This window comes from Monodelphis domestica, chromosome 3 (genome assembly GCF_027887165.1).
Source record: "Monodelphis domestica isolate mMonDom1 chromosome 3, mMonDom1.pri, whole genome shotgun sequence".
Lineage (NCBI taxonomy): Eukaryota > Metazoa > Chordata > Mammalia > Didelphimorphia > Didelphidae > Monodelphis > Monodelphis domestica.
Genome location: NC_077229.1, coordinates 264212678 through 264228151, shown reverse-complemented (window position 1 = coordinate 264228151; position 15474 = coordinate 264212678). Strand labels below are relative to the sequence as shown.

Below are 15474 nucleotides of genomic sequence, written 5' to 3'. Positions count from 1 at the left end.
AGTGATTTAAAAGAGACTTTTCAACTCGGTACCCAAAACATGAAACAGTAATTCAAAAGGCCATTAACAGCTAGTCCTCCCACCACCTCTAGTGCTCAGGGAAGGGCTAAATTAATCAAAATGGTAATCGTGTCACAAATCAATTACTATTTAAGTACACTCCTACTGGACTTGACCATAAAATTCTTAACATCCCTTAACCACAGTCTTAACCATGTTCCTCTGGAAAAAAATAAGCCACCCCTTCTGTAAAAGAACATACAAATACAAAAATCTTTTCATGGGCTATTAACTGGAAGGGTGATCATATTCTTCATTTTCTCAGAGAGCGTCCATCACTCACCCAAAGACAGAGCATAATTTGAATGAAACCAAGTACAAATTTCCTTAGCCCCAGATGAATTAGTACAGGAGACAACAGTGCTTACTCTTATTCATTTACAGGCATATCTACTCATTACTGTCTCCCCTCAACCCACCACCAAAAAAAGGGGGGGGGGTCTCCAATGAAGAAGATATAACTAAATTACTAAATCTGTGTCTTTTGAACTCATTGGCTTCCAACATCTCCCTACTGGCCAACAAAGTGCAATGAGAATTAAGGAGAATGCAGACCAATTAAAACTACCTTCGAGGGATGTACTTTCCAGGATCCCATATAGTTTTCTATACTGATTATATGTTAGATCTCCCCTAGTGGAATGTAAGCTCCTTGAGGGCCAGGAATCTATTCATTTTTGTCTTTGTTTCCCCAGGGCCTGTTTGCATATGGGGATTACTTTATCATACTTGGTAAATTACTTAACCTTGTTTGTTTCAGTTTTCTCATCTATCAAATGAGCTGGAAAAGAAAATGGCCAATCATTCCTGTATCTTTGCCAAGAAAACCTCAAATGGAGTCATGAAGAGTTGGACATCAGTGAAACAAATTAACAACAACAATAAGTTTAAACATCTATCTTGCTTCTAAGTATAAAGTCATAACAAATAACATTAACTGTTATCAGTCAGTGGCCAGCACATACGTTCCATGGTTACTGTGTAAGTTATCGAGAGCAATAACAGGGGCTCTCCAACTGAAGAGAATTCTTCAAGGAGAAGCTGGAGGGAGGGGCCCTAGGGCAACATGGTCCACCTTAAAAACCCTGTGTGCATAAGGAGCAATGACTGCAACAAAGGGAAATTCTCCTTTTCTAGTTCCGTAGCTGTTACTCTACCTAGCCTTGATCCCTAAGCACTAGTGCTCTTTCCCATGAGGCACCACCACCCTTTCCCCACCTTGCCTCCCCCAAACTGGGTGTACCTTTGGTTCGACCTGGCTTCCTCTTTAGACACTGCAATCTCCTCTGATCCCAACACACCACAATGGGCCCCTTTAGACACTGACTTGGTCTATGTTTCAGACAATGCGACTGCCTGGCCTTATCACATCCAAAACTTTAATTCCCAGGCACCAATCTCTGCTTATTTGATTTTTTTATCCCTTTCCTTCCTTCCCTGCATCACGGCCTGCTCAAAAACCTCTCAGCTGCTCTGCCAAGACAGGAAGGCATCAGTTAGCATCATGGCGCCTGGGCAGCCACTTCCCCTGCCTGGGGGAACAGTACAACCAGGAGGAAACAGGTGCTAGAAAAGATAAGCACCTTCTAGGTAAGAGCTTTTTGTCAAAATGCAATGAATCCAGTGTAGGGGAAACCTTAAAGTGTGCCTATGGCAAAGGGCTATGATTGTATAGTTTGAAGAGAGGCAAAATAGATATTTCTAGCTCTCACATGTAGGGAAGAGAGAGCCCCACACACATAGTTTTTGTGTGGGAGGATGTTGATCTTGTAGGGTTCAAATGGAGGCAGAATTGGCATCTCTAGCCTCTTCTCCCAGCAACCTTCTCTAAGGAAGACTTTCATTCCTACCAGGAGGGGAAGCAAGAGGGCCACCATTCTTTTTTTTTTAAACCTTACCTTCTGTCTTAGAATATGGACTAAGTATCAGTTTCAAGGCAGAAGAGTAGTAAAGACAAGATGAGTAGAGTTATGTGATTTTCCAAAGGCCTGAGGCCAGATTTGAACCCAGGACTTCTCATCTCCAGGCCTGGCTTTCTGTTCACTGAGCCACCTTGCTTTCCCTAGAGTGACCATTCTTATTCCCTCAGAGAGAGAAGCTATGGGGGTAGAAATGTTTCTGTCTATTCTCTTACGTATGGTTTGTCTAGGGCTGTGTTGGCAAACCTATGGCACAAGTGTGGGAGGGGACTGCTCCCCTCCCCCCTCTCCATGTGTGCCTGAAGACATTTCTCAATGCCCCAACCCTCTGCCCAGCAGCCTAATGGGAGTGCTTCCTCCCTCCCCCATCTGGGGTAAGGGTGTGGCTCACATGTGATGTTGCAGTTTGGGCACTGAGTCTCTAAAAGGTTCACCATCACTAGTCTAGGGGATATGATTGGGCTCAAACTAACTTCTAATCATTTTATCATTATTATTGGGGAGATAAGGAAGACCTTAAGCTATTCATGACTAGATCCCTTTCCTATCAATTATCAGTTCCACAGTAAATGCAGATAAGAGAATAAAAAAGAAACCCATTCATCTAAATCATAGCAAAACATAGAGAGGATAAACCAAGGTGTATGTATATATTTGTTGATCAATCTCTTCAGTTGTGTCTGACTGAACACATTTGGGATTTTCTTGACAAAGATACTGGAATGGTTTGCCATTTCCTTCTCCAACTCATTTTACAGATGAAGAAATAGAGGCAAAGAGGGTTTAGTGACTTGCCCAGGTGTTACACAGCTCTTAAGTGTCTGAGGGCAAATTTGAACTCAGTTCTTCTTGACACTAGCCCTGGAACTCTATCTACTATTCCACCTATATATACCATACCAAAAGAGAATGAAGGAGTTCCCTCATTGGGAAAGAGATAACTCAGTTCAAACCAAGTATGTTCTGGATCTCACTGAAAGAGAAACTCCCTGTAATCTCTAGTGTAGTAATCTGGGAACAGAGACATGATGAAGACGTATAGCCCCACTTGCATGTTTCCAGAGTCTTTCCTTCAGTGACCTGAATAGGAATTGGCCTCTTCCATCTTCTCTTTCAAATCTAGAAGAAGCACCTGAAATAACTAGATGCTTAAAGAAGACTCAAAGCTTGATGATTCCCCAAAGAGGATTCATCCTAGGGAGTCCTTTAAAGGACTAGCCTTGAGGAGTCTCAGAAGGGGACTGGTGAAGGTTGTAGCTCTCTCATCTCTTGCTAACTTTGCCCACGCCCCTCAAATTGGACAGGGCATACATCTCCACCAATAATGAGAAAGCACTAAGGAAGAACTCTTTGTCAAAATGAATCTACTTTTAAATATATATTAAATTTAATATATATTTAAATATAGATTATTAATAAATTATTTTATAATTAAAATTAAAAATAATGTATTAATTAGATATATTTAAATATAAATGACATTTATATTTTTAAATGATAAATGTTCACAGAGACATCATCCATTCTACTTCTGGTGGGGGGGATTTGTAATGAAAATAATGTGGAGAATTTAAATTATATTTATATATTTCCTATATGTATATTTATACACAAATCATATGGATATTTTTGTCATATTAAAAAATAGTTCTCATAACAGTTAATATCTGCTCAAATGTGGCCTCTTAGTCTTCATATACCATATACATTGGAAGATTAACTTGGGGCTTACAATTACAGTCACTAGCTAAGAGTCTAATGCTGAAGGCATGTAGTAGTCTACATTTTCTCTTCATGAAGACAATCTGAGACAAAGTTACCTCATTTCTTTTTCTTTTAAAAACCTTTATCTTCCATTTTAGAATCAATACTATGTATTAGTTCCAAGGCAGAAGAGCAGTAAGGACTAGACAATGGGGGTTAAATGACTTACCCAGGGTCACACAGCTAGGAAGTATCTGAGACCAGATTTGAACCCAGGACCTTCCTCTAACTAGGCCTAACTCTCAATCCACTGAGCCACCCAGCTGCTCCCTACCCCATTTCTTATTGACCTCCTCCCTGTTATTTCTGTCGGCTATATGAATTTTTGTATAGGATGTGTATGTATAAGTATACATATATTTGTGTGTGTATATATATATATATATATATACATATATGACATTGACAAGACTTATACAGGATGAGGATGAATTATGATCTGCACCACTGGAAGGAATATCCACATTAGGGAAGTCATAGATTCATTGCAGCACTGAACTGAAAATACAGAGAATAACATGAATAATTTTATAAAAAATTTTCTAGATATTTCCCAGAAATGCTATGTAAATATTAGATGTCATGGTAAATAAGGGAATACTGAAGACTCGTGAGAGAATGGTGATGACAGAGGTTACAATCTATTGGGTAAGACAAGATGGAATGGGATCAAGTATACATGTAGAGTGTTTTACCTTGACATGGAGATTCAACTCATTATGTGAAATAGAAATGGAAGAGGACATTGAGAAAGAAGCTATCCAATTGATGTGAGATAAGGAGAGGGGAAGAGGGAACTCTTGGCAAATTGCCTCGTATTTGTGTGTATAAGTAGTATGATGCAACATAGATAGCCAAAATGAGAGCCACCCGGGAGTATTGAGGTAGACTGAAAAGGTTTGGAATAACTGCTGTGGTGAGTGGAATAACAAACTTAATAAGGGGGAAGAAGAGGATTGCCTTACTGCAGTGAGGACCCAGATACTATTATTTCACATAAATTTGTATCATCAACCCAGTCTTGTGGTTTTCTCTAGTTCTCTTCATCAGCACATGAAAAGGAATGAAGATAGCACACAGTGGAAGTAATAAAAGGCCGGGATTTGATCAGGAAAGATAGGCAATAGAATAAGGAGGAAAGAGATCCATGTGTAGAGGATAGTGTAGAATTGAACCAGTTCACTAAGGAGAATTAGAGACAGTGGAAGGGGCTGGTAGTGTGAAGTATGACATTATAGAGATGAGTAGGGTTGAGAAGAAAAGATAGGATTGAAGGACAGAGAATGGAGTTTGGTTTGTAAAAGGATAGTCACAGAAGGACCAGAGCAAGAAAGGTATGCAACCATAAAGGAATGAATCCAAGACATCTCACTAGTGGCTAGAGAGGGAGGTCTGCTGATGGAGGGAAGATGAATATATTACTCAAGGCCCTCCCTTGAATTTCATCTCTGTGGAAGGCAGGGATATATCCTAGGAGTATGTGGAAACCCACTTCAAAGCAGGCAGGAACAGGTGGAGGTATATCCTAGAGGAGTTCAGACAGGAGGCAAGAACTGATAGTCAGAAATGGATCTGATCCTGAAAAGCCTCCAGATGACTGGAGAAGTTCTTGGGGTGGAGACAGAGGCCAGAAGCTAGTGATAGAGTTCCCTATGAGGGATCTGGGTCAAAAAAGGTCTAGATTATCATTATCATTTTTATTATGTACATAGTTAATGGATATTTCACTGGGTTGTTGTGAGAATTAAATGAGATAATGCATGTGAAAGTACTTTTGTAACAACAAAAGCGATAGGCAACATTAAACTTACAGCCATGTAGTAATATCATACATTTATATAATGTATTGGGACAACTAGGTGGCACCGTAGATAGAGTATTGGGCTTGGAATCAGGAAGATTCATCTTTCTGAGTTCAAATCCTACCTCAAACACTTACTAGCTATATGACCTTGGGCAAGTTACCTAACCCTGTTTGCCTCAGTGCCTCATCTATAAATAGAGCTGGAGAAGGAAATGGCAAACCACTCCAGTATATTTGCCAAGAAAAATCCAAATGAGGTCATGAGAAGCTGAGCATGAATGAAAATGACTGAACAACAACATATAGTGTTTTAAGGTTTACAGAGAGCTTTCCTCACCACACCATGTGAAGTATTTATTACAAATATCCCCATTTAACAGATAAGGAAACTGAGCTATGATATGTTAAGTAACTGATCTAGGCTCACAATGGTTAAAAGTATCTGATGCAAGATTCCAACTCAGATCTCCTGAGTCTAAGTTCAACATTCTTCTTGTGCACTCAAAAATCCCCTCCCCAGCTGATATGATTTGCATCCTAAATATTGACACCTTTTATTTGTTCGTCTTTTCAAATGATTTGTTCCAGTAGCTATGAAGGCAGCTGAAGCAGGCACTTGGACCTTTATAAACTAGGCAAATGTGCTTTTTTCCCCCTCAGGTAATAAAAAAGCATTGCTGTCATATTTCCTATTAAATGAACCAACTGAAACATTCCTACTTTGAGATCAAAAGTGCAATGAATGATTCAGCAATGAGAGACAAGGGCTGATTCGAGCTGTTATCTCATCATGACTGAATGATGCTGTGCTGAGACCAATCCATTTTGGAGTGTGGAACTATTTGTTTTAAATTAAAATCTATGAGACAACATTGCATGGCAACTTTAAGAAGCAACTTCAGCACCTTCCTACTATGTCTTTGGTTTGGCCTTGTCTACATAGAACCATTGATTCTGACATTTTCATCAAAAATGTTTTTTAACAATCAGTTATGGAATAGTAATCAAACATTTCAAAGTCAAGAAAATATGTTTTAATTTTTTTTTAATTTGGAAACTATTTTAGTCTTTGGAACCATACAGACTCTCAGAGTTAGATGAGACTTTCTAGCTATCATTTAGACATAATTTAATTTATATTTTATATTTATATATGGTTAATATAATTTATAATAACCTAATCTAATTGGTCTCTGAGTCCTCTGGATTAACTCAGGAATAAACCCAAATTTGTGAGTTCAGGGATACAGAGTTTCCCATTCAGAGAAAAGGGAATATCCTCTGAAGTGTGTCTATTAGATGAAGAGGAATACTCATATAGTACTACTAATAGTAGGAAGAATAGTAAGGGGAAAATATAACATAGACGAGCTATGTTCTCTCAGCCCTTGCTGGGAGTTAGACAATGCAGGGCCAATGAGATAGGGTTGCGTGTCTCACAGTCAGAAGTGTTTTTCTTAAGCCTTTGATGTCTCTCTAAAACTCAGCTTAGGCTTCCCCAGAAAGGAAAGATACTTCTGACTGGAAGAGGGCTAGGAGAGGAACTCACTAGTAACCTCAAGTATGTTTCCTCCAAGGGAGTCCAAATGTATACTCTCACCTAGTGATCTCATTAGTTCTCATGGATTCATTTTTCATTTCTCTGAAATGGTTTCCAGATCTAGCCCAAGGCTCTGTCTAGCCTGTTCTCCAAGCACACATCACCAAATGGCTATTGAACATTTTGAGCCAAATGTCCCATAGACATCTCAAATCAACATGCCTAAGACAGATCTTCCGCCCCCCACCCCCCAAAAAAAACAACCTTCTTCTGAAATTCTCTATTACCAATAAGGAGCAATACCTTCCTTCTAGTCACTCAGTTCATGATGTCAGGATCAATATCAGCTCCTCATCTTCTCTATCTCTCTCTCTCTCTCTCTCTCTCTGTGTGTGTGTGTGTGTGTGTGTGTGTCTGTCTCTCTGTCTCTCTGTCTCTGTCTCTTTCTCTGTGTCTGTCTCTCTCTGTCTCTCTGTCTCTCTGTTTCTCTCTCTCTGTCTCTCTCTCTCTTTTTCACATGTGCACACACACACACACACACACACACACACACACACACACACACACACATTGGTCAATTGCCAAAACATGTCATTTCTACTGTCACAAAATCTTTTGTATGCATCCCTTCTCTCTAGTCACCCAACTGCTCTAGTTCAGGTCCTCATGACCTCTCCTATACTCTAGTACAATAGAATCCTAATTGACCTGATTCACTCAAGTTACTCCCCACTCCAAATCATCCTTGACATGGCTGCAAAAGTAATTTTCCTAAAGTGCACGCTTGAGCATGCCATCCCCATACTCAATAAATTCCATTTGTTCTCTAGCACTCCTAGGATCAAATACAGACTCCTCTACTTGGCATTTAAAGCTATTTACAACCTGGCTTTTCCTGTCTTTGGAGTCTTTTTTTTTATACTTTTATCCTCTTCAAACATTCTATGGCCCAGCTGTATTGGCCATCTTGCCATTCCTGAGACAATACTCCACCTCTCATCTCCCTGCTTTTGCGCTGGCTGTCCTTTGTCCCCAGAATCCTCTCCTTAAACTCCTATCTGCCACCTGACTTCCTTCAAGACTCAGCTCACATAGCACCTTCTGCAAGGTGGCCTTTCCTGGTTCTCTGCCCTCCTTGTTTCTCCCCAACCCCCACCAACTGCTTCCTTTCTGTAATGTTATCTTGTAACTACTTTGTTGTTTGTCATTTAGAAGAGGGCCAATGACATCATAAGGTAATGTCTTGGCATGCATGAATTGGATTTAAGTGAGGCAGAGTTGCACAGTCTCCAGCATCACTCTTTCTTCCAGAGTCATCCCAGTTGCTGGACAAAAGTCAAGATGACTAGTGATGATCTGGAATGCAACGGATGATTTCTTGGCATCTTCATCATCTAACCAAGCCCCAAGTGCTCCGCAGTAAGCATTTCAGCAGCTTTTGTGGCCATTGGAACAAATTGTTATCATCTGCCCATTCTTCCAGGGCTCTAATTCTCCAAATGCTTGCAGGAGACATTCCCTAACTCACAATGGATTTGAGTTACCCTCAGCCTGGTTTAGCCTGTCTGCCAGGATAGTTTTGTGGGATTTGACCACATGTATTCTACAACTTCCTAGAATCACAAGTCAGAATTGGGTGCCAGGTGAACAAAGGTGGATGAACAGTCTTGAAAGGGCTGAGCAAATATTTACCTCAGATGTACCAGTCCTTGAACACACATCCATTGCTTCACACGTATTTTATACATCCCTGTGTATATGCTATGTTTTCTATTAGAGCATTAGCCCCTTGAGGGCAGGGACTGTTCTTGTTTTTCTCTGTCTCCTCCATGTTTAGCACAGTTCTTGGGACAATGTAAATTCTCTTTAAAAAAAAACAACAAACAAAAAACAACTCATCTTCTGTCTTAGAATCAACACTGTGTTCTGATCCCAAGGCAGAAAGAGTAGTAAGGGCTAGGCAATGGAGGGTAAGAGATTCACTCAGGGTCACATATTCAAGAAGTGTCTGCTGCCACATTTGAACCCAAGACTTCCTGTCTCTGGACCTGACTTCCATTCCCCTGATCCATCTAGCTGCCCCTCCCCCATAGTAAACACTTAGTAAATATTTGTAAGCAGAACCAGAAAATTATACACAGTAACAACAATACAGTATGATGATCACTTGTGATGACTCAACTATTATCAATAAGGCAAGGATCCAGGACAACTCCAAGAGACTCATGAGAGAAAAGGATATCCACTGCCATAGAAGGAGCAGATGGAGTCCAAATGCAGTCCAAATGCAGATTAAAACATTCCCACTCTTCACTTTATTTCCTCAGTGAATTTTTCTCTAGTGTAAGCAAAACGTGTCTTGTTTCAAAACATGATGAATAAGGAAATATATATTATATGATAATGTATGTACAATCTATATCATACTACCTGCCACTTTGGGGAGGGAGGAGAGAGAAGAGGGAAGGGGAGGGGAAAGAATGAGATAGATGTTCAGACATAGCAGATGTGAAGATGTGTTTCTCTGGGATGAGGATATTTATTATAATTTATTACATATTTATAACAAATCATATATATTATATTGTGGTTATGTTGCATATTCTATTATTATATATAATAAAAGTAAATGGTAACTCAAAATTGATAAATAAATACTTGTTGATTGATGGCTGAGAAGTCATTTAATAGAACCTTACAGCTAATGAAGGAATCCTACTAATTCACAGATAGCTAATCCAATAACTCTGGAGAACTTGTCAGAGGACAATCTAATCCACTTTGCCACAACTCTAATTGTTAGAAAGTTCTTCCCTACCATGAATTAAAAGCTTCCTCCATGCCACCACCTCTATTTCTTTTTTTTTTTTGCTCTACCCTCTGGAACTAATAGTTACATCTTCTCTCAAAAAAATCTGAAGTCTCTTCCAAATGGTAACTCCATAATCATTTGAAGACAACTGCCATATTCCCTCTCTTCTTTTTTTAAGGCTCAACATTTCTACCTCCTTCAACAATTTTTTCTAAGACATGGTTTTTAGACTCCTCACTATCCTGGGCACCCAGCTTTGGTTCAACTTTGTGGATGTCCCTCTTAAAAAAGGAATCCTAGCAATGAACCCAATATTCTAGGTAGAGTCTAACCATGGCAGAATGCAGCTATTTTCTCCTTCTTCTGGATGTTCTATTTTATGAGTGAAGTCTAAAATTGCATTAGCTCCTCTGGTTGGCATGACATCACACATGGTGTCACATATGGAGCTGTTATTCTGCCAAAACCCCTTGTTATTTAGCTAAAGCAACTAAGTGGTGAAGTAAATATAATGCTGGACCCGTAGCTAAGAAGATCTGAGTTCAAAACCAGCCCCAGACACTTAATAGTTGTGTGACCCTAGGTAAGTCAAAAAACATCTCTGTTAAGGGGCAGGATAGATAGAAAGCCAGGCCCAGAGATGGGAGGCTCTAGGTTCAAATCTGGTCTCAGATAATTTACAGTTGTATGACTCTGGGCAAGTCACTTAACCACAATTGCCCACCCCTTACCATTCTTTTGACTTGGGAATCATTGATTCTAAGATGGAAGGGAAAGGTTTGTTATTTTCATTTTTTATTTTTCTCTTCCCTTCCTTCACTGCACCATTGAAGGCATCATCCACCAAAATATATAGATTATGTCTTTTGTACTTCCACTTCTCAGTTCATTTTCTGGAGGATAACACTCACAAATTATTCTTCAAATATTAAAGCTATAGCTGTATATACTGTTCTCCTGGTTTTATTCATTTCATTCTTCATTATCTCATGTAGTTCTTTTCAAGTTTTGAGAAAATTAATCTGCTTGTCATTCCTCAAGGTACAGTAGTATTCCCTCACAATTATATTCCACAATTTGTTTAGCCATTCCCCAATTGATGAGCATCCCCTCAATTTCCAGGGGTTTTTTTTTTTTTTGACAATACAAAGAGAGTGGCTATAAATATTTTGGAAGAGAAAGGTTTAAAAAATTATACCTCTGTGTATCTCAGTTTCTCCAACTACAAAACAGAGATAATAACAACATCTACTTCAGAGTTGTTGTGAAGATCAAATGAGATAATATTTGTAAAGTGCTTAACAGTTCCTGGCATATGGTTGCATTATACAAATACTTATTTCCTTCCCTTCTCCATCTCCATCAGCCTCTACTATTATAATTTTGGAATGTCTTCTTTTTGTTAATAATTTTATAGGCTATTTTAAAATACCATATGTATAGACATGCTAAAATGGGCATTATGTAGATACTACCTATACATGTATGCATGTGTCTAAATAAATATCAAATTTGTTTATGGCATTTCCTTTAATCTACTTTTCTACTTCCTTCAGTGATTAAAAGATCTGTTATTTCCAAAATGTAGCTATTCTCTCTACTGACAAAGGCTAATGATTCTCTCCCACTTGGCAAACAATTTTCAAAGTTTCTGTAACCAAAAAATTCATCACTTTGTAGCCAATCTGGTTATGAGCCTTTCTGAATTTAGCAAGACTGGTCATCAAACAAGATATAAAGTCTACCACTGTGTCAAGCCTGGTAGAACCTCTTAAAAGCTTATATTTTGATGGGTAAGAGCCCAGAATTGTCCCTGTACCATGACTAGCCATCACAAGGAGAGGGAAGAGTTAGCTAGGTAGCATAGTGGATAGAGCATCAGGTCTGGAGTCAGAAGTACTTGGATTCCAATCTATTCCCAAACATTTCCTAGCTGTGTGAACTTGGGCAGATCCCTTAACCCTAAAGGTCTAGCTTTTGCCATTAGTCTATCTTAAAAACAATACTATGACATAAAGACATAAAGTAAGTGTTTTAAAAAGGGGGGCAGGTGGGAGGACAGCACTTACTATCTGCCAGGCACTGTCCTAAGAGCTTTCCAAGCATTATCTCATTTGACTTTAACCTTTTAATATGTTGACATGGCATAATCTTCCCTGATGTGAAACATGGCAGGAACCAGGCTTGCTCTAGTAGGATTGAAAGATTTTAATGTTCAGCAAAACTTTGGCAGTGTTCTAGTCTTAAATTCCTTAATTTTACAGATGAGAAAAATTGAAGCTCAGAGAGATCATATGATATGATCAAGGTGACATGAAAAGAAATTCATTTGAATCATAACAAAAAAGACTTGTACAAAAATATTTAGAGCCATGCTCTTTGTGATGGCAAAAAAATTGGAAAATGAAGGGATGCCCTTTGATTGGGGAATGGCTGAACAAATTGTGGTATCTGTTGGTGATGGAATACTATTGTGCTCAAAGGAATAAAGAAATATAGCAATTCCATGTGAATTGGAAAGACCTCCAGGAACTGATGCAGAGCAAAAGGAGCAGAACCAGGAGAACATTGTACACAGAAACTGATACACTGTGGTACAATTGATTGTAATGGACTTCTCTACTAGCAACAGTGCAATGATCCAAGGCATTTCTGAGGGATTTATGAGAAAGAACACTATCCACACTCAGAGGAAGAACTATGGGAGTAGAAACACAAAAGAAAAACAACTGCTTGATCACATGAGTTGATGGGGATATGACTGGGGATGTAGACTCTAAATGATCACCCAAGTGCAAATATCAATAATATGGAAATAGATCTCGATCAGTAACACATATAAAACCCAGTGAAATCGCACATCAGCTATGGGGGGAGGGGGAAGAGGAGGGAAAGAACATGAATCTTGTAACCATAGAAAAATATTCTTTTAATTTTTAAATTTTTATTTGGTCAATTTCAAATATTATTCCTTGGTTACAAAAATCATATTCTATTCCTCCCTCCCCTCTCCCCACCCCTCCCATAGTCAACATGCAATTCCACTGGGTATTACATGTGCCCTTGATCAGAACCCATTTCCATGTTGTTGGTGTTTGCATTAGGATGTTCATTTAGAGTCTACATCCCCAATCAGATCCCCTCGACCCATGTATTCAAGCAGTTGTTTTTCTTCAGTGGTTTTACTCCCACAGTGTTTCCTCTGAATGTGGATAGTGGTTTTTCTTGTAGATTCCTCTGAGTTGTTCAGGATCACTGCATTGCCACTAATGGAGGAGTCCATTACATTTGATTGTACCACAGTGTCTCAGTCTCTGTGTACAATATTCTCCTGGTTCTGCTCCTTTAGCTCTGCATCACTTCCTGGAGGTTGTTCCAGTCTCCATGGAATTCCTCCAATTCATTGTTTCTTTGAGCACAATAGTATTCCATCACCAACATATACCACAATTTGTTCAGCCATTCCCCAATTGAAGGGCATCCCCTCATTTCATGGAAAAATATTCTAAATTAATTAATTGAGTAAATTTTTGCAAATTAAAAAAAGAAGAAATTCATTTGAAGGACAAGTTTGAAGGACATCTTTCCCCTTCCCCCCCTTTTTAAACCCATACTTTCTATCTTAGAATCAATACTATGTATTGGTTCCAAGGCAGAAGAATGGTAAGTGCTAGGCAATGAGGGTTAAGTGACTTGCCTAGGGTCACACAGGTAGGAAGCATCTGAGGCCAATTTGAACCCAGGTTCTTCCAATACCAAGTCTGGCCCTCTATTCACTATACTGCCTAGATGTCTCCCAGTTAATTTCTTTTAAATTAGTATTGGTTAAAAAATAGCAAATTCCATTATCAAGACCCAAAAGCAACTGAACACAATAGCCCAGTGCATAATAAACTCAATAATTTTGTCTTGAGTAAACTCCTTGATCTTTACTGAGATAGCTAAATGTGTTTTTTTTTAAAAGAACTGGCTAGAAATACAAATATGTTTTATATAATCATGTATGGATAACTTGGATCAAATTGTCATCTCAGGAAGGAGAAGAGGGAGGGAGGAAAGGAGAGAATTTGGATTTCAAAGTTTGGGGAAATGTATGTTAAAATTGTTATTATATGTAAGTGGGAAAATATTTGTTTAAAAAGAATTGATCATTTAGGCAGAAATAAGACTTTGACCACCATCTTGTGCCTTGTATGACAAGTTTCAATAGATATATGGTCTTACATAAAAGATAACCTCATAAAAACATTAGAACTGGTAGTGGCAGAATCAGAACTGAAACATGGTTCTTCTAACTATTAACTCAACACTATAGTGAGATGATTTGTCAGCCACTTTCCCTTTGCAAGAGTTCACAAACCATCTGTGTGATAATTTCTTTTAGAATATTACCAAGAATTTTCATAAAGCTCCCAAGTTTTTAGTTGTGTCAATGTAGGTGGCATGTCGAAGTCCTTGGGCATGGATCATTTGATTAAAGACTGAAGGAGACTAAAGAACTTATCTAGTCTCACTTTCTTATTTTCTACTAAGGATACTAAGCCCCAGAGAGGAGATATGATTTGCTAAGAATCACATAGATAAGTGGGATTAGCCAGCATCCAGAAGCTAGATGACTCAATAGATAGAGTGCTGGACCTCAAGTCAGGAAGACTCATCTTCCTGAGTTCAAATCTGGCTTCAGACACTAGCTGTGTGACCCTAGGTGAATCACTTAACCATGATTACCTCAATTTCGTCATCTATAAAATGAGCTAAAGAAGGAAATGGCCAACTACTTCAATACCTTGGCCAAGAAAAGCCCGCATGGGGTTCACGAAGAGTTAAACATGACTGAACAACAAGCCCCATTCTTCTGACTCTGAATCTACTATAATTTTCACTACAAAACATTTCTTTTCAATCAACGAAGATATGCACAACCAGAATAAAAAGTGGGTTAGTCATATAGCAAGTGTGACACATAATAACAGGTGGTTAACCTCAGGGCTGCCCTGGCAGCCAAGAAATACTCCCCCAAAAAAAGGAAGAAAAAAAAACAAAAGGAGGACTCAGCAACTTTGGCATATCTCCTGTGGAAGATTTACCAAAAGAGTTGGTCAATGATTAAGCAAGAAGAGAAATCTTGGAGGAATTAAGATCCAAGCTTATAATGCAGAAGTGTCAAACTTTGGACCTGCCAGTATAGCCAGAAACAGATAAAATGTGATTTCAGACATATTGAACTAAATAAATAAATACAGAAAAATAGGATATAACATCAGTGATGTGAATCTGCATTTTTAAACCCTTACCTTCCATCATATAATCAATACTGTGTATTGATTCTAAGGCAGAAGAGTGATAAGGGCTAGACAATGGGGGTCAAGTGACTTGCTCAGGGTCACACAGCTAGGAACTAGAGGCCAGATTTGAACCTAGGACCTCCCATCTCTAGACCTGACTCTCAATCCACTGAGCCACCTAGCTGTCCCCTGAACCTGCATTTTCTTAAAAAGACAATATACAGGATCACATAGCTAGCAAGTTTCTGAGGCTATATTTGAATCCAGGACCTCACATCTCTAGGCCTGAC

General features: G+C 38.8%; 1 protein-coding gene across 3 annotated transcripts in view; it reads left to right on the top strand.

The window, feature by feature from the left end:
* Nucleotides 1–1111: 1111 nt before the first annotated feature.
* Nucleotides 1112–15474, top strand: part of LOC103098366 (cilia- and flagella-associated protein 53-like) — a 95302-nt gene continuing 80939 nt past the window's right edge. The window contains exon 1 of one of the 3 annotated variants that reach the window (XM_056823690.1): nt 1112–1650. The gene's annotated coding sequence lies outside the window, so the exon portion shown is untranslated. The remainder of the gene's footprint in view (nt 1651–15474) is intronic. The other 2 variants (XM_007487688.3, XM_007487687.3) reach the window with 2 other exon arrangements.